This window comes from Zingiber officinale, chromosome 5B, assembly GCF_018446385.1.
Source record: "Zingiber officinale cultivar Zhangliang chromosome 5B, Zo_v1.1, whole genome shotgun sequence".
NCBI lineage: Eukaryota > Viridiplantae > Streptophyta > Magnoliopsida > Zingiberales > Zingiberaceae > Zingiber > Zingiber officinale.
The window spans coordinates 133,031,090-133,051,028 of NC_055995.1; positions in this window are offsets into that span (position 1 = coordinate 133,031,090).

The window sequence follows — 19,939 nt, forward strand, 5'->3', positions numbered from 1 at the left end:
CTGCCCACTCAGCGTAACTGCCATAAGCCCGTGCCGATTTGTGCCGAGATTAGAAATTATTTTTAAAAATAATAAAAAAAATATGATATATATATATATATATATATATATATAATTAGATTGGATCGTTGCAGGACCGGCTCAAGGCATAGGCCATTAAGGCCTATGCCTAGGACCTTAATATTATTGGGGCCCATTGAATTAATAATTAAGTAGACATTAAAAAAATTAAATTAGATCATTAATATTAATTAATGACGACATACACTAATAAATATCATCCTAACTCATTAATTGCATCTTATCAATTAATTTATTATTCCTATTCATACCTTACATGTATTCTTATTTCCTCATCATTACAATTAGCTAAGATTTTATTTTATTTAATCTTATTTCCTCATTGTACTTGCCAAGATTTTATTCTATTTAATTATATATCTTATAAAACTAATAAACTCTTTCCTTTCTCAGTATATCTAAAAAATACTAATTATTCTCTCACCAGTGTTTCGTGCATATTTCTTTTCTAATCATTAATTTTGTACGTTATGCTCTCGTCGGTATCTTTTTTCTTTTCTCATCAGTAATTCTGTAAATTTATGCTCTCTCGCCGATGATACTCTCAGAGAACGCTCTTCTTCTCCCTGGTCGATAATATTTTTTAATTTGTCATCTTTCTTTTTCTTCCTCGATAATAACATGAATCAAAGATTTTTTTTATCCAAACAATGTAAAGTAAAATGCTTCATCAGAAAAAAATAATAAAAATTAAAATTCATAAAATTTTATTTACATTCAACAATGCCTCAAAAAGATTAAATAATTTAACAATGTTAAAAAAAAATTATCTAAATATTAGCGAGAAAACTAAATTTTATATAAAAATAATATTTTATTTTTTAAAAAATAAATTAAAAAATTTTAAATCGGTCCTTCTTAATCCCAAGTTAAAATGAAAAAATTTTAGCAAAAAATTTAAAAATATATTAAAGAACTATTATTATTATTATTATTATTATTGCCTAGGGCCTCGGAGAATCTTAAGACGGCCCTGGATCGTTGACTTAAGTCGTTTCCATTATGCTGCTTTGAAACGAAGATGATTCAAAGCAGTTGAGGAGAAGATGATTCAATCTAGATGCTAGTCCATCTTCGTCGATCAACTTGATCATCGTCTCCTCAACTTCTTGTCCATCGTAGGTATAGTCCATATATGCTTCAACATTTGTAACAGTTATAAATTCATAACGCTTACCATGCTCACAATTTAGGATAATTATAATTGCTGCGGATTCATAACTACTATAAGGTTTAGAATTTAGTATAATCTAAAGTCCAACAAGAGTTTAGAACTTCTTGTCCATCGAAGGTATGTTGGCTATTCAGGACGGATTTAAAATTTTAGGTTTTGATGTTTGCCAACGTTTGGACTTTAGATTATCATGGGCAACCAAACCCTGAATTAGGGTTTTACATTACTTTATGGTTTACCTACTAAATGAGGTCTAAAATTATTTATAATTCAGGATTTAGGATCTGTAAATTTACCTTGCAGTTATAGTCCATATATGCTTCAACATTTGTAACAGTTATAAAAAAATTTTATGAATAGAATTTAGTTTTCTGATCAATTATGTATCATGCATGATGAGTATTATAAATACTTCTCCCGCATTCATATTTAATCATCCAATAAAAAATAAAAAATGTCAGTCTTTAAGTTTGAAACTTATTCTTCATCTTCCTTTTATTTTTCTCTCTAAAATTATGAGTGATCCTTAAAAGTATTGTAATATCTTTGAAATGTGGATATAATACAAATAATTTATTATTATTTATTTATAGTCCAATTTTTAAATTATTATTATTCAATTATAGCATTGTAATATCTCGCTAAGACATCAAGTATTTATTTTACATAATTAAATAGCATTTAATGCTTTAAATTTTGAAGCAAGTTCTAAATACATAAGTGTTGTTTAATTTTATGTGCATATCATTAAAAAAATACAATGAAAAAGTAACTTTCACCGATTTAGATCTTTCGTATCATCAATACAACTAAATGATCCATAAATGAAATTCAATGGATAGAATTTAATAAATATAAATTAAAATATGTAATTGAGAGAATTTCTCTCCAATATATAGGATTTAATAGATAGAAATTAAAATATATGTTTGGGAGTATTTCTCGCATAAAATTTAGTTTTCTAATTAATTATGTAGTAAGTATTATAAATACTCCTCTCGCATTCATATTTAATCATCGAGTTTTTAAATTGAAAGTTATTCTTCATCTTCCTTTTCTTTTTCTCTCTAAAATTATGAGTAATCCTTAAAAGTATTGCAGTATCTTTGAATTGAGGATATAATGCAAGTAATTTATTATTATTTATTTATAATCCAATTTTTCAATTGTTATTACTCAATTATAGCATTGTAATATCTCATTAAGACATTAAATATTCACCGGTTTAAGTCTTTCATATCATCAATACAATGGATAGAATTTAATAGATATAAATTAGAATATGTAATTGAGAGTATTTATCTCCAATAGGAAAATTAAAATATATGTTTGAGAGTATTTCTCGCATCCAATGGATATGGATAAAAAAATTTTGTGGATAGAATTTAGTTTTCTGATCAATTATGTATTTTGCACGGTGAGTATTGTAAATACTCCTCTCGCATTCATATTTAATCATCAAACGAAAAATAAAAGTACTAGAGTTTTTAAATTGAAAGTTGTTCTTCATCTTCCTTTTCTTTTTCTCAGCTTAGCGGTTTAGGCAAATTCTACTCTTTCAAGTATGGGGGAGAGCAGCAGATGTTTTATTGGGACTCTACACTGGCACGCTATGGTCTACTACTATGGAAAGCTCTAAAGTCAAATAAGCGAACCCGGCAAAGCCAACCCTTTCAAGGCAAAGAAAAGATATGCCCTCGAGTCGGAGTCAATGGCAAGTTTTTTTTTTTTGAATGGAGAGTCCACTCTGCGAACCAGTGGGCTCACCCGAGTAGTAGAACGACCGAACGCGAGGTTGGTAATGAAAAGATGTCATAGCGTTGGTTATTGGTGTTGTAGAGGATATAGTACCGTGGTTCCTAGGGGGGAAGCCTTGGGTGGTCTAGCAGGGAACCGAATTCAAGGAGCGAGGGACAAAAATCTTTATGCCCAAAACTCTGATTCGAGTAGCCATTTATTTAGTACTTCCCAAGGAGCGGGAACTACCATTCTAACACTTCTCGGTGGATTCCATCCACAAACACAAAGTTTATAGCTGACCGATATTGCTCATCATCATTTAGCTATCGCAATTCTTTTCCCAATCGTTGGTAATATGTATAGAACTAACTTTGGGATTGGGCACAGTATCAAAGATCTTTTAGAAGCACATATTCCCATACCCATATTTATATATAAATATATAGCGAAAGTTCTTCTTCTTTTTTGCGAGTTTTTTTAGAACCCTTTGAATCAGAAAGGGTTCTAAAAAAACTCGAAATATATCTGATTAAAATTGAGATTTTTAATTCATTTAATTCTTTTGCATTGTTCGGTGTTTAAAAGCTGAAAATAAAAAGACAAAAAAATTGATTTCCGTACTTTTAATGAAAGACTATCGATAAAAAATAATTAGATAGTATAGCTTTACCCTATCAACTGATAACGAGAGAATGAAATCGGGATAAATACCAGTCCCTAGTATGGGTGAAAAGATACATATTGAAACAAATAGTTCTCGTGGTCTAGAATCCACAAAATTAGAATTTGTAACATGAAATAACTTGAATTTATAGAACATCTGACGTAATATAGATAATAAATAAATAGGAGTTAATATCATTCCTATTACCATTACAAAAGTAATTAGTATTTTTGACATTAAAAGAAATCTTTTATTAGTAATTATTCCAAAAAAAAATTAATGATTCTGCAACAAAACCACTCATTCCCGGCAATGCAAGATAAGCTAGTATTGCAGTGTCTTTAAAGTGTGGATATAATACAAATAATTTATTATTATTTATTTATAGTCCAATTTTTAAACTGTTATTATTCAATTATAGCATTGTAATATCTCGCTAAGACATTAAATATTTATTTTACATAATTAAATAGCATTTAATGTTTTAAATTTTGAAGCAAGTTCTAAATAGGTAAGTGTTGTTTAATTTTATGTGCATATCATTAAAAAAATACAATGGAAAAGTAACCTTCACCGATTTTGGTCTTTCATATCATTAATACAACTAAATGATTGATAAATGAAACTCAATGTATAGAATTTAATAGATATAAATTAGAATATGTAATTGAGTGTATTTCTCTCAAACAATATAAGATTTGAAATTAAAATATATGTTTGAGAGTATTTCTCGCATCCCTCTTAGTTCAGTTCGGTAGAACGTGGGTCTCCAAAACCCGATGTCATGGGTTCAAATCCTACAGAGCATGAGTAGTTTATTTGATGTCGAATCACAATAAAATATTTGAATAAAAAAAACAAAAAAGTTTAATTGCAACTTGCATTGGATCTTCTACGGGAAGGAGGTCAATTAAAAAGAAATAAATATTACTCAATCAAAGATCTAACTGATCACCACGTCTTATGTATCTTGCATGGTGAGTATTATAAATACTCCTCCAGCATTAATATTTAATCATCCAACGAAAAATAAAAGTGTTAAAGTCTTTAAGTTGAATGTTGTTTTTATCTTCCTTTTCTTGTTCTCTCTAAAATTGGAGTGATCCTTAAAAGTATTGTAATGTCTTTGAAATGTGAATATAATACAAATAATTTATTATTATTTATTTATAATTCAATTTTTCAACTGTGATCCGGCGGTAAGAATGGGGGGCCCACCTTCTGAAGGGTCCCAGCTTAATGACGGATGGAACGCCGGCCAAGCGGATAATGGCCGCGTTAAGGAAATAAGCAGGTCCGAGCGGAGCCAGAGATAACCCAGCCAGGGGCTGAGGTTTCCGACGCCAAGGCAGGAAGATCGATGGGCCGAGCGGGAGTCCGTTCGGCTGGGGCCGAACCGAGCAGGTGGTCCGTTCGGCCAGGATAGGGGTGAGGATACAAAGGTTAGCCGAGCGGCCTATTCGTTCGGCTCGGGGTAGGGAATGTCAGCGGAGGCATGTCTGATGATTAGGCCGTACACAAGATTGCACGATGGAAGATCTCGCTGTCACATCATGGAGAGGTGGCTACAGTAGCGGTATGGCCTCATACATGCCCTTCTGACAGACTCATACCTGGGCATGGTCGATAGCAGATGACTGCTTCGATTGGCGTGCCCAGGCCCCCTCGACAGGTCTATATAAGGCCCCCATTTCTTCACCGGAGGTACGCAAATCTGCATCTCTGAAGCCACCTCCTTTGTTATTCCTCACCTGACTTGAGCGTCGGAGGGCCGTCGCCGGGACACCCTTCCCGGCTCGGTTTTGTTGCAGGTTCGCCGGAGCACTCGAGGATCCAGCAGGGAGCGCCACTTCCCCAGCGTTCGTTGGCTCCTGACTCGGACAGGATCAATTTGGCGCCGTCTGTGGGAACGCTCCTGCATTCGAGCAGAGGCAATGGACGAGGCTGGAAGACTACATACTGTGGCACTCTCACAAGAAGAGTTCGACGCTATCGTCGAGGCGAGGGCGGCCAAGATAGTGGAGCAGCAAAAGGAGAAAGCACAAGCTGAGCGAGCGCAACAACAAACAACCTCAGCTTCAGCAGGCCGGGCGGCGCAAGCAGACCGCCCGGAATATGTTTCAACAGGAGGATTCCCTCGGGCTCTCTTCCGTACTCTCCCAGAAACCGTGCCCGCCCACGGGGAGCAAGGATCTTCGTCCGATGAGCCTCCCGTTCAGGATCACAGGAAGGGCAAAGCTCCCCGAGCGGACGCGCCACCCGAGCAGGTTCATCGGCAATTCTCTGAAGCTATACATCGGGATCCGCTGCCAAAATACTATACACCACCGCCGATCGGAGCTTATAATGGAATGACCGACCCCGACGATCATTTTGGGAAGTTCGACAGCATCGCCACCTTGCATCAATACTCCGATGGCGTAAAATGCCGGGTATTTCTCACCACTCTATCGGAATCTGCACATAGGTGATTTCGGAGGCTGCCGGACGGCTCTATCACTAGCTTCCAGGAGTTCCGAACGGTATTTCTTCATCATTTTGCGAGCAGCCGACGTTATCAAAGGACAAGCGTCAGCCTGTTCACCGTCAAACAAGAACCGAGAGAATCTCTCCGGGCGTATATACAGCGATTTAATCAAGTGGCGATGGACATCCCTACAGCCGCCTCGGAGACAATGGTGAACGCATTCACGCAAGGCCTCGTGGAAGGGGACTTCTTCCGCGCACTCATTCGCAAACCGCCCAAAGACTACGACCACATGCTGCACCGGGCGAATGAGTATATAAATGTGGAAGAGGCGGAGGCTGCCCGACGAAAAGGAACTCATGCCGAACGTCCGGCCCAAGCCGAACGGAAGCAGCCCGCTGCCCATCAGCCACCAAGAGGACCAAGAGTTGAGGCATCCCGGGCACATCATACGAAGTCCCCGGTGGTTCAAGAGGTAGCGGCCGAGCGGCCAAGGATAAAGAAAAAGAGGGTATGGACCCCAATGTTTTGCTCTTTCCATAATACTGACTCTCACAACACCCGCGATTGTCGGGGCTTGCCTTCAATCACCCATCCCGTACGACGGGGTGGCCCTCGTCGATCGCCTTCACCCGACCGCCGGCAGCGGCATCAAGAGTCCGGTCGGCGAACCTATAGGAGATCTCCCGAACGTCGTTTCCCTCCAAGGCATGAAGATCATTCTCGAAGGTCCAACGAGCGACCTAGGCAGTCCGCTCGGGAAGAGGAGAATAGAAACAACGTCTCCCGGGGAGAAATCAATATTATTGCGGCCGGACCGACCGGAGGAGATTCACACAGGGCAAGAAAAGCAAGCGCTCGGCAGCTCAGAATCCATGAGGTGGGTTGCAGCCAAGCAAGGGCGAGCGGACCCGAGATCAGTTTCGGGCCCAAGGATCTTGAGGGAGTTGAAGTGCCGCATGATGATGCCCTTATCATCAAAGCGGTAATAGCCAACTACACCATCCACCGTATCTTCATTGACATTGGCAGCTCGGTCAACATCATCTTCAGAAAGGCCTTTGATCAACTACAAATCGATAAAGCCGAGCTGCTGCCCATGACAACCCCCTCTACGGGTTTACGGGCAACGAGGTTCTTCCGATCGGACAGGTAAGACTTGCTATCTCCTTAGGGGAAGAACCGCTCCGGAGAACGAGGACAACAAACTTTGTGGTGGTCGACTCCCCTTCATCCTACAACGTGATACTAGGGCGACCGGCGTTAAGCGAATTCCGAGCTGCGGTGTCGACATTCTACCAGAAGATCAAATTCCCGGTGGAGGACAAAGTCGGCGAAGTACGAGGAGATCAATTAGCCGCTCGGAAATGCTATGTGGAGACGGTTCGAGCCGAATCCAGCGCCGCTCGAAAGCCTCTACGGATCGAGGTACACGCCATAACTGAGAAGCCCCCTGCTTTAATTTATGATGAAAAGGAGGAGGTTCAGATCCATCCGAGCCGATCGGACGCCACAACCTTTGTTGCCGCCGACCTGGAGAACGAACAGAAAGAAGAAGTGGTCAAATGCCTCCAGAGGAATCATGACGTCTTCGCCTGGTCGACGCATGAGCTGCCCGGTGTCTCCCCCGGCATAGCCCAACATAAGCTTCACGTCCGACCGGATGCTCGGCCAGTAAAACAAAGAAGAAGAGATTTCAGCGCCGAGCAGAATATTATCATTCGAGCGGAGGTAGAAAGACTCTTAGAGGCCGGCCACATACGGGAGGTTCAATTCCCAAGCTGGTTAGCAAATGTGGTGCTCGTCTCCAAGCCGGGCAACAAATGGAGGGTATGCATCGACTTCAGAGATCTCAACAAAGCCTGCCCGAAGGATTTCTTCCCTCTGCCCCGAATCGACCAGCTCGTAGATTCTACGGTCGGATGCGAGCTTATATGTATGCTGGACGCCTATCAAGGCTATCATCAAGTGTCGCTCGCCCCGGAGGATCAGGAAAAAGTTAGCTTCGTTACACCGGACGGGACGTATTGTTATACGGTGATGTCGTTCGGACTGAAGAATGTCGGAGCAACATATCAAAGATTGATGAATAAGGTCTTCCGCGAGCAAATCGGACACAACCTGGAGGTATATGTGGATGATATCCTCATCAAATCCTTCCAAGCGGCCACTTTATGCAAAGATATGGAAGAAACCTTCCATACACTCAGAAAATATGGGGTCAAGCTAAATCCCCACAAGTGTTTGTTCGGCGCCAAAGGAGGACGCTTCTTGGGCTATATTGTGACCGAGCGGGGTATTGAGGCTAATCCTAGCAAGGTGAAGGCTCTTCAGGACATGCCACCGCCCAGAAACATGAGGGAAGTACAGAGGCTGACCGGTCGGATTACAGCGCTATCACGCTTCATCTCTAAGACTGCCGATCGGAGCCTTCCGTTCTTCAAAATCCTCCGCAAAGCTACTAAGTTCCAGTGGGATGAAGACTGTGATCGGGCCTTTGAAGAACTGAAGACGTACTTAAGTTCCCTACCTGTACTGGCCAAGCCGACTGTTGGCGAACCGTTGCACATTTATTTATCCTCAACCGAACATACTGTGGGATCGGCGCTAGTCCGGTCGGGAGGTGAGGAGCAACCTGTGTATTTCCTTAGTCATATCTTGAAAGATGTTGAAACCCGTTACACCGGACTCGAGAAGTTGGCCTTTGCTTTGATTCTTACTGCTCGGAGGCTTCGTCCTTATTTCTTGGCGCACACAATTATCGTCAAGACCAATAGCCCGTTGGGACGAGTGCTTTTAAATCCAGAAGCTTCCGGACGGCTCATCAAATGGACCGAGCTAAGCGAATTTGATATCCAATATCAACCCCGCTCGGCTATCAAAGCACAAGCCTTAGCCGATTTCGTGACAGAGGTGCAGAACCCGGAACCCGAAGCTGTGTGGAAAGTGTTCGTGGATGGATCGTCCACCAGACACGGGAGCGGAATTGGCATAGTTTTGCTGTCCCCTCAAGGAGAGCGGATGCAGCTCTCCGTCCGGCTAGATTACCGAGCGACCAACAACGAGGCAGAGTACGAAGCCCTTATTGCTGGATTGCAGGCCGCTCGGCACGTTGGAGCCGGCCGGGTCATCCTCTATTCAGATTCTCAGTTAGCTGCTCAGCAAATTTCGGGGATGTTCGAGATAAATAATACGAGGCTCAAGCTCTACGTGGAAGCTATTGAAAAGCTTAAGCTCAACTTCAGGGAAGTGATTATTCAGAAGATCCCCCGGGCGGAGAATCAAGTGGCGGACGAATTGGCCAAGCTGGCAAGCGCATTATCCCTTGTCGGCGCTCAGAATCCGATCCAACAAGTATCTTTAGTAGCACATGTCGATCGGATGGAGGGCATCACATACCCGAGCGACTGGAGGACGACTATTGTGGAGTTTTTGCGCTCGGGAGCTATCCCATCCGACCGGGAAGAGGCTCACTTACTAAAAAGAAGGGCTCCCGTCCGCTCCTAAAATGCGTCAGCTGGGAAGATGCCGAGTACATCCTTCGAGAAGTGCACCAAGGTTCGTGCGGTGGACACCCAGGAGGACGGTCATTGACAAGGAAGATTTTGCTAGCCGGGTATTTTTGGCCAACACTTCAAAAGGATGCTGCCCGGACCGTTGCAAATTGTCTATCTTGTCAGAAGTATCACAACATGTCCCACCGACCGGCAGATGAGATGAAAGCATCCACTGTGGCATGCCCGTTCGACCAATGGGGGATGGACATCGTGGGACCCTTCCCCATGGCTACCGGGCAGCGGAAGTTCTTATTGGTGGCGGTCGACTACTTCTCAAAATGGGTAGAAGCTAAGCCGCTTGCAAAAATATCCGAGCAGATGGTTAAAAAGTTCATATGGCAAAATATCATCTGCCGCTTTGGCATCCCAAGACGACTCGTCTCCGACAACGGACGTCAATTCACGGGAAAGTTGCTCGGGGAGTGGTGCGAAAGTTACGGCATCGAGCAGCACTTCACATCGGTGGCATACCCCCAGAGTAACGGTCAAGCCGAGGTAACCAACCGAGAGATTCTCAGAATTTTACGGGCTCGGCTCGACCATGAAGGAGGCAGCTGGGTAGACGAGCTGCCGGGCGTCCTATGGGCTCTTCGCACGACACCAAAAGAGAGAACGGGCGTCACTCCATTTCACTTGGTGTATGGAGGCGAAGCAGTCATCCCGATCGAAGTCGGGGTCGAGTCCGTTCGGGTGCAAAATTATGATACGGATAACGCCGAACTGAGGAACATGGAGCTAGACTTGGCCGAAGAGGAAAGAGCTAAAGCGTCCGTCCGGCTGAGGGCATACCGGCAACATATGAAGCAGAACTACAACCGACGCGTGATCCCTAGAGCCTTTCAATTAGGCGACCTAGTTTGGAAGAAAGTTAAGCCGGTCGGGGATGTCGGCAAGTTGGAAGCTCCCTGGGCAGGACCCTTTGAAGTGGTCGAGAAGCTCCGTTCGGGCGCTTATTACCTCAAGGATGCGGAAGGTCGGATGCTGAATCATCCATGGAATGCCAATCACCTTCAGCCATATAGAGCTGGGTGAGAGGTGCGTTTTTACTCTATGTTGTGTAAAGTCAAAATAGCTGTACTCCTTTTATCGCAGGAAATAAATTAGTCCAAGGCATTCTGCGTTCATACCCGAACGGCTGATTGTCCGAAGGCCCCCGAGCCAATCGGCCGGAGGTAAATTATGCGAGCCAAGTGCTCAACGACGAAGACCCCGAGCTGTTCAGCCGGAGGTGTATTGTACGAGCCAAGGGCTCAATCACGAAGACCCCGAGCCGTTTGGCCGGGCTGCGTATGGGATACGAGCTACACGCTTGAAATATGAGACAACCATTCGGTTAGGTCGAGATTATCGTAAATATCCCCGAGCCGTTCGGCCGGGGAGGGTATCACGAAGACCCCGAGCCATTTGGCCGGGCTGCGTATGGGATACGAGCTACACGCTTGAAATCTGAGACAACCATTCGGTTAGGTCGAGATTATCGTAAATATCCCCGAGCCGTTCGGCCGGGGAGGGTATCACGAAGACCCCGAGCCGTTTGGCCGGGCTGCGTATGGGATACGAGCTACACGCTTGAAATCTGAGACAACCATTCGATTAGGTCGAGATTATCGTAAATATCCCCGAGCCGTTCGGCCGGGGAGGGTATCACGAAGACCCCGAGCTGTTCGGCCGGGCTGCATGCTATTATGGCAGGATGGGAAACCAAAACCCTGCGCTGTTCAGGACGGCCAGGTACATGTTAGCTGAGTACTATCTCAGGGAGCGAAGGCCTGAGCCGCTCGGCCAGGTACATGTTAGCTGAGTACTACCTCAGGGAGCGAAGGCTTGAGCCGCTCGGCCAGGTACATGTTAGCTGAGTACTACCTCAGGGAGCGAAGGCTTGAGCCGCTCGGCCAGGTACATGTTAGCTGAGTACTACTTCAGGGAGCGAAGGCCTGAGCCGCTCGGCCAGGTACATGTTAGCCGAGACTACCTCGGGGAGGATTATATACGAGCCAAGCGATGTGAAGGCCCGAGCCGGTCGGCCGGGTATATGGTTTTCCTAGCCAAGCGCTCGACGACGAAGGCCCGAGCCGTTCGGCCGGGTGTGCAGTCTCACTTGGAAATCGACGAGCTCCGTCGTTAAAGATCAAGAGACGGTCCGGCGTCTATAAACCCTCTGGCCGGGAAACCGGGAGACGAGCCGGCATCTATAAATCCCCGAGCAGAAGACCGACGAGCTCTGTCGTTAAAGATCGAGAGTCGCGCCGACCGACTATAAATATCCGCGCCGACGAGCTCCGTTGTTAAAGATCGAGAGCCGCGCCGACCGGCTATAAATATCCGCGCCGACGAGCTCCGTCGTTAAAGATCGAGAGACGGTCCGGCGTCTATAAACCCTCGGAAACCGGAGACGAGTCGCCTATAAATCCTCGAAAGAAGACCGACGAGCCTCGCTGCGTTAAAGATCGAGACGGTCCGCGCCTATAAACCCTCCGGAAACCGGAAGCGAGCCGCGTCATAAATCTCCAGAAGACCGACGAGCTCCGTCGTTAAAGATCGAGAGCCGACCGGCTATAAATATCCGCGCCGACGAGCTCCGTCGTTAAAGATCGAGAGCCGCGCCGACCGGCTATAAATATCCGCGCCGACGAGCTCCGTCGTTAAAGATCGAGAGACGGTCCGGCGTCTATAAACCCTCCGGCCGGGAAACCGGGAGACGAGCCGGCGTCTATAAATCCCCGAGCAGAAGACCGACGAGCTCCGTCGTTAAAGATCGAGAGCCGCGCCGACCGGCTATAAATATTCGCGCCAACGAGCTCCGTCATTAAAGATCGAGAGACGGTCCGGCGTCTATAAACCCTCCGGCCGGGAAACCGGGAGACGAGCCGGCGTCTATAAATCCCCGAGTAAAAGACCGACGAGCTCCGTCGTTAAGGATCGAGAGACGGTCCGGCGTCTATAAACCCTCCGGCCGGGAAACCGAGAGACGAGCCGGCGTCTATAAATCCCCCAGCAGAAGGCCGACGAGCTCCGTCGTTAAAGATCGAGAGCCGCGCCACGGAAACTACAAATATTAAAACATTCAGGCCCGATCGGGGGATGGTACTTCGATACTTGGCGTTTGTTGACTTCACGCAGGCCAGATATGTGCAGAGCGAGTAGGCTTCCCCGCTCGGACATTGTTTAATGGGTTAAGCCGATCGGTTGCGTGACGGAGAACGCTGAGGAGCATGACCGACTCTAAGCATAAATGTTAAGCAAACAGAAGAATATTATGGATAATGAGTAAGAAGACAAGAGCAAAGGAGCATCGTTTCATTAGAAGAAAAATTAGGCCGAACGGCACGTACAAAAATTTCATATCCGCCGAGCGGATGAAATACAGAAAGTACTTGAAAGAACCCGCATCACTCCGGATCCTCAAAATTAAAAAAGGCGTCCGGGATGTCGTCAATCATGGCCGCCAGATCAGGAGGGGGAATGCTCAGGTCAGCAGGAAGGTACCCCCCCTTCTTAAAATACGCCATGGTGACCTTGACCGCCTCGATGAAAGTTGAGGAGACGTTGCCACCAAACTTTTTGCCAAAGCGCTCCGAGTGGAGGTATTCCTGGCGCGCTGCTGCTAGGCGACTCGGCTCTCCCTCCTTATATTTTTTGAGTGCCGCTCGGGAAGCGGTTAAGGTATCTTGGACTACCTTCAAGTCCACCTCGGCCTTTGTGCGTTCTGCCGAACGGTCCTCCCGCTCGGCATTCAGCTGGGCATTCAGATCCTTGGATTGCTGATCTAGGGCTCGGACTTCAACTTTCATCTTGTCCAGATCAGCAATCGCCCGCTTCTTCCGGCCATTGGCGCGCTTCACGTCTGTGTCGCGTTTCTTCACCAAGCCTTCGAGTCGAGCCACCTCTGTTGCCAGGTCGGCAGCCTTCTTCTGTTCGGCCTCGCGGGCTTGTTTCTCCCGCTCGGCCGATGGACCCCCCGAGACATGGAGTTTTCCATGAGGTCCTCCAGTTCGGCCAGCCGATGGCTAGTGGCAATTTGCTCCGCCCAATGCTACAAATGAAATAATAAAATCAGGAACCAAACAGTTGCATGGCAAGAAAAGAAAAATGAACGTGAGTGGCTTGTTGCATGTGGTTGTCGCCGAGCTGCTTGGGCGTCATAAGAGCCACCCGAATCTGGGCGTCCTCGAAAAGTTTGGCGAGCGGACCCGTCAGGGTTATTTCATGGACGGGGCTTGATGGCCGATCGGCGGACAACAATTATTCCTCCGATGGGAATCGGAGGGTGGTCTTGAGGGTTGGGTGGCCGGCCGGCACTTCCTCGGCCGCAGTCGCCTGGCCTGAGGACTCCCCTATGGTGGAAGTCTCGCCCAACCGACATAAGCGACGACGAGTTCGTGGAGGAGAGCCAGAGGGCTGTGCGGTGGGCGAGGCCACAGGGGTCCCGATCTGCGACGGGGTACGATCAGGCGAAGTGATCTCGAGCGGCGCCTGTGATTCGCCTTCTTGGGTCGGCGGAAGGCTGGAGTCTCTTCGACGTTTCCGCCGAACTCCCTGTGATGATTCCCCGACCGTGGGGACTCCCAGCTCGGCTGGAGCAGAGGTAACAGGATCCGCCTCAACCTCCGTTGAAGCGGATTGGGGAGCTTCTATTTCCGGGGCGGACTGTGTACCTCGCTCTCCTACATCTGCCGGGCGGCTAGGGATAAGACCCCGCTCGGCGAGTTCCTTTTTTGTGGCGGCCTCAATCTCCACGGCCTTCAACTTCAGATGGTCAGTAGCCTTGGAGCGCCACATGACTTCAGCTGCAGTGAAAGAAATTAAAATCAGTTAGACAAAAAAGACACAGGGAGTAAAGAATCCTTACCCATGCGGTAGGGAAGATTGGCCCGAACGGGAGACAATCCAAAAATGTACAGCACCCCCTTGAGAAGCAACTGGTCGATTTTGTATCGCTGGCCGGACAACCAGTTTGTCGCGTGAAGGTAAGCTGGATTGCTTCTAAATTTGCCGAGCTCCGGCTGGGTCGGCACAGCGGTCTGCCACTTGGTTCTGAATGCTGGCCGCTCGGGAAGTCGCATGTAGAAGAAGAACTCCTTCCAATGCTTGTTGGAGGTCGGCATGTTATCAAAAAATCTGAAGCCTATTCTACTTTGGAAGATAAAAGTACCCAACTCAGATTGTTTGGGGTAGAAGAAGAAGTGGAATATTTTAGGGTCGAGTGGGATGCTGTGCAGCTTAAAAAGGACGACCACACCGCTCAGCAGCCTAAAAGAATTCGGCACAAGCTGGCCGAGCGGGATTCGAAAATAATTACAAACCTCCAAAATAAATCGATGGGTGGGAAACCTAAGGCCGCCCTGGAATTGGTCCAGAAAGAAACAAAGGGTGCCGATCGGCGGGTTATGGGGCCGATCGGCCGGGCCGGCTATAACTATTTCATGGTCATCAGGAATCCCGTACGTCCGAACAAGGCGCCGAGCGCCCTCTTCATCAAATCGACTCTCCATGGTTAGATACCAAGGGCCATGAACATCAACAGCGGGTGTGGAGGAGCTTGCCATCTCGGAGAAGCGAAAAGATAGCAAGAAACCGAAGGAACAGGAACGAAAGAGGCAAAACGAGTTGGGAAGACCTTACAAACGACGGGAGAAGACTCGCTGAGAAGGAAACGGGCGGAAGGGATCACCGGTGGGATGGTAGACGCCGAAAAGTAGGAACGGGATCGTCGGAGGCCGCAGCAGAAGAAGGGGCAGAAGGACAACGCGCAAGCAAGCATGCGGCGAAGGATGGAGACGGAGGCTTTATACAGCTGGGGTCGGTCGGCCTCCGCCGTCGGATGCAGGTCACGAGGAACGAGGACGCCATCGGGTCGTCCATTTCAAACGAGGGCGTCCCATCGTAAGTAACGCCGCCGCCACACGATGGTCGACACGTGGAGCTCTGTCACCAATCGTAATTAATGCGCCCTTACCGCGCACGCTTCGCCTTAATGAAAAAGATTGCACGATTTTCGAGAAGATTTAGACAAGCGAACATCCACGTTGAACGTCAAGGCATCAAAAACGGAGAGCCGAGCGGCTGAATATGGCATAAGGGTCGAGCGGCTCAAGAGATTACAAGCGACGGTAAGGCGACGACCGCTCCGTTCGGACACATAGTCCAGTCAGTCGGACTCTGCCTCCTTCGACTAGACTTGAAGGAGAGGCAAGTGATCCGGCGGTAAGAATGGGGGGCCCACCTTCTGAAGGGTCCCAAGCTTAATGACGGATGGAACGCCAGCCAAGCGGATAATGGCCGCGTTAAGGAAATAAGCAGGTCCGAGCGGAGCCAGAGATAACCCAGCCAGGGGCTGAGGTTTCCGACGCCAAGGCAGGAAGATCGATGGGCCGAGCGGGAGTCCGTTCGGCTGGGGCCGAACCGAGCAGGTGGTCCGTTCGGCCAGGATAGGGGTGAGGATACAAAGGTTAGCCGAGCGGCCTATTCGTTCGGCTCGGGGTAGGGAATGTCAGCGGAGGCATGTTTGATGATTAGGCCGTACACAAGATTGCACGATGGAAGATCTCGCTGTCACATCATGGAGAGGTGGCTACAGTAGCGGTATGGCCTCATACATGCCCTTCTGACAGACCCATACCTGGGCATGGTCGATAGCAGATGACTGCTTCGATTGGCGTGCCCAGGCCCCCTCGACAGGTCTATATAAGGCCCCCATTTCTTCACCGGAGGTACGCAAATCTGCATCTCTGAAGCCACCTCCTTTGTTATTCCTCACCTGACTTGAGCGTCGGAGGGCCATCGCCGGGACACCCTTCCCGGCTCGGTTTTGTTGCAGGTTCGCCGGAGCACTCGAGGATCCAGCAGGGAGCGCCACTTCCCCAGCGTTCGTTGGCTCCTGACTCAGACAGGATCAAACTGTTATTATTCAATTATAGCATTGTAATATCTCACTAAGACATCAAATATTTATTTTACACAATTAAATAGCATTTAATGCTTTAAATTTTGAAGCAAGTTCTAAATACATAAGTGTTGTTTAATTTTATGTGCATATCATTAAAACAATACAATGAAAAAGTAACTTCACCGATTTAAGTCTTTCATATCATCAATACAACTAAATGATTGATAAATGAAATTCAATAGATAAAATTTAATAGATATAAATTAGAATATGTAATTGAGAGTAATTGAGAGTATTTCTCTCCAATATATAGCATTATAGAAATTAAAATATATGTTTGGAAGTATTTCTCGCATCCAATGGATGGATAGGGATAAAAAAATTTTGTGGATAAAATTTTGTTTTCTGATCAATCATGTATCTTGTACGGTGAGTATTATTGATCAATCATGTATCTTGTACGGTGAGTATTATAAATATTCCTCTAGCTTTAATCATCCAACGAAAAATAAAAGTGTTAAAGTCTTTAAGTTGAAAGTTGTTTTTTATCTTCCTTTTCTTTTTCTCTCTAAAATTATGAGTGATCCTTAAAAGTATTGCAGTGTCTTTGAAGTATGGATATAATATAAATAATTTATTATTATTTATCTATAGTCCAACTTTTCAACTGTTATTATTCAATTATAGCATTGTAAAATCTCACTTACATAATTAAATAGTATTTAATGCTTTAAATTTTAAAGCAAGTTCTAAATACATAAGTGTTGTTTAATTTTATCTGCATATCATTAAAAAAAATACAATGAAAAAGTAACCTTCACCGATTTAGGTCTTTCATATCATCAATACAACTAAATGATCGATAAATGAAATTTAATGGATAAAATTTAATAGATATAAATTAGAATATGCAATTGAGAGTATTTCTCTCCAATATATAGGATTTAATAAATAGAAATTAAAATATATGTTTGGGATTATTCCTCGCATCCAATGGATAGGGATACAATTTCTTTGTGGATAGAATTTAGTTTTCTTATCAATTATGTATCTTGCATGGTGAGTATTATAAATACTCCTCCCGCATTCATACTTAATCATCCTTAAAAGTATTGCAGTGTCTTTGAAGTGTGGATATAATACAAATAATTTATTATTATTTATTTAAAGTCCAATTTTTCAACTGTTATTATTCAATTATAGCATTGTAATCTCTCACTAAGACATCAAGTATTTTTTTTACATAATTAAATAGCATTTAATGCTTTAAATTTTGAAGCAAGTTCTAAATACATAAGTGTGGTTTAATTTTATGTGCATATAGTATTTCTCTCCAATATATAGATTTAATAGATAGAAATTAAAATATATGTTTGGTAGTATTTCTCCTATCCAATGGATAGGGATAAAATTTCTTTGTGGATAGAATTTAGTTTTCTGATCAATTATGTATCTTGCATGGTGAGTATTATAAATACTCTCCCGCATTCATATTTAATCATCCAACGAAAATAAAAGTGTTAGAGTCTTTAAGTTGAAAGTTGTTTTTCATCTTTCATTTCTTTTTCTCTCTAAAATTGTGAGTAATCCTTAAAAGTATTGATGTGTCTTTCAAGTGTGGATATAATACAAATAATTTATTATTATTTATTTATAGTCCAATTTTTCAATTATTATTATTCAATTATAGCATTGTAATATCTCGCTAAGACATCAAGTATTTATTTTACATAATTAAATAGCATTTAATGCTTTAAATTTTGAAGCAAGTTCTAAATAAATAAGTGTTGTTTAATTTTATGTCCATATCATTAAAAAAATACAATGGAAAAGTAACCTTCACCGATTTAGGTCTTTCATACCATCAATACAACTAAATGATCGATAAATGGAGTTGATATGTAGAATCTAAACATTAGATATTTTATATAAAAATATGTTTGACAATTAAGACTATCAAGGTAGGCGCTTTATATTGGGAGATTGTTGGTACAATCATCCTCATATCAAGGTTGACCAGTTTGACTAAACTCGAGTGGATTCGAGTTTGAGTTTTGATATTTGGATAATATCTTAGCAGAAGTTAAATAGGTCAAGGTTGACTGGATATTGACAATGTATAAGAGAAAAGTTAAATAGGTCATGGAGGATCAAATACTTTACTAGAAAAGTCCTAACTCGAAAGTTAGGTAAGGGAAAAGTCTTGATTGTGGTTAAGCAAAGAAATATCCAAGTGGGCCAAGAAGAATCACATGTTGTCAAAGGAAAAGTCTAAGTGGATAAAGGAGAAACACATGTTGCCAAAGAGAAGTCCCTAACTATGGTTAGGCAAAGGAAAGTCTAAGTAGGTAAAGGAGCACTACACGTTAGCAAATTAAAAGAAAGTCAAGTGGATATGGGAGGACTACACGATGGCAAGAGGAAAGTCTTAATTGTGATTAGGCAAGAGGAAAATCTAAGTGGATCAAGGAGGATCACACTTAATAATCGGAAGTCCAACGGGAAGTTGGCATGAGATGAAAAGTCCAAATGGGTCAAAGGTTAACTAAATACTGGTGAGAAAGTCCCAATAGGTCACAGTTGATTGGATGTTTGGTAATAGAACCCTAGACTTGGATCAAATGAGTTAGAGTTGGACAATCGATTGGGTATTTGATTGGCCCTAACCTAATCAATTAGGGCAATCGATTAGGTCAAGTATAATCAATTAGTCTAATCAATTAGGGTGGTTTTTCTCGTGAGAACAGAAGGTGGCAGAATCGATTGAGCAATCGATTCCAGCCATGCTAATCAATTGAGGTAATCGATTAAGAGTTGTTTTTGTCATGAGAGAGGGAATCGATTGAGGTCTTTCGTCAGAAAATAGAGAGTTTGAGAATCAATTAGGTAATCAATTAAGATTTTGTGAATCGATTAGGATGGCTCGTCAATCGATTAGTTTGAAAAAAGTCATTCTATAAGTGTGGGGATGGTCAGGTGACGTGACAGTCGATTAAGAACAAACTAAATCGATTGGGAGACATCGAGTGAACCATATAAAAGGATTTTCGTGAAGGTTTAAAGGCAACACTCACACATATCTTGGTCACTAGTTCTTAGGTGTTTGGGAGAACACATGCTACTGTATTTTCCACCACCTCTGACTATTCCAAGCAATAAGAAAGCAAGTTAAGCAAAGGTTTATGTTGTAAAGTTGTTTTCGATTTCTTTGTAACATAATTTGTGTTTCTTGTTTGCATTCCTTGTATTCAAGCTTGTACGGGGTTTCTTCACCTCTGGATTATTTATGAAAAGAGTGTTTTTTTATAGTGCAGTGTGTGCACTGTATGGATCCTTGGATTAATCACCTTAAGGAGGTGGATACCAAATA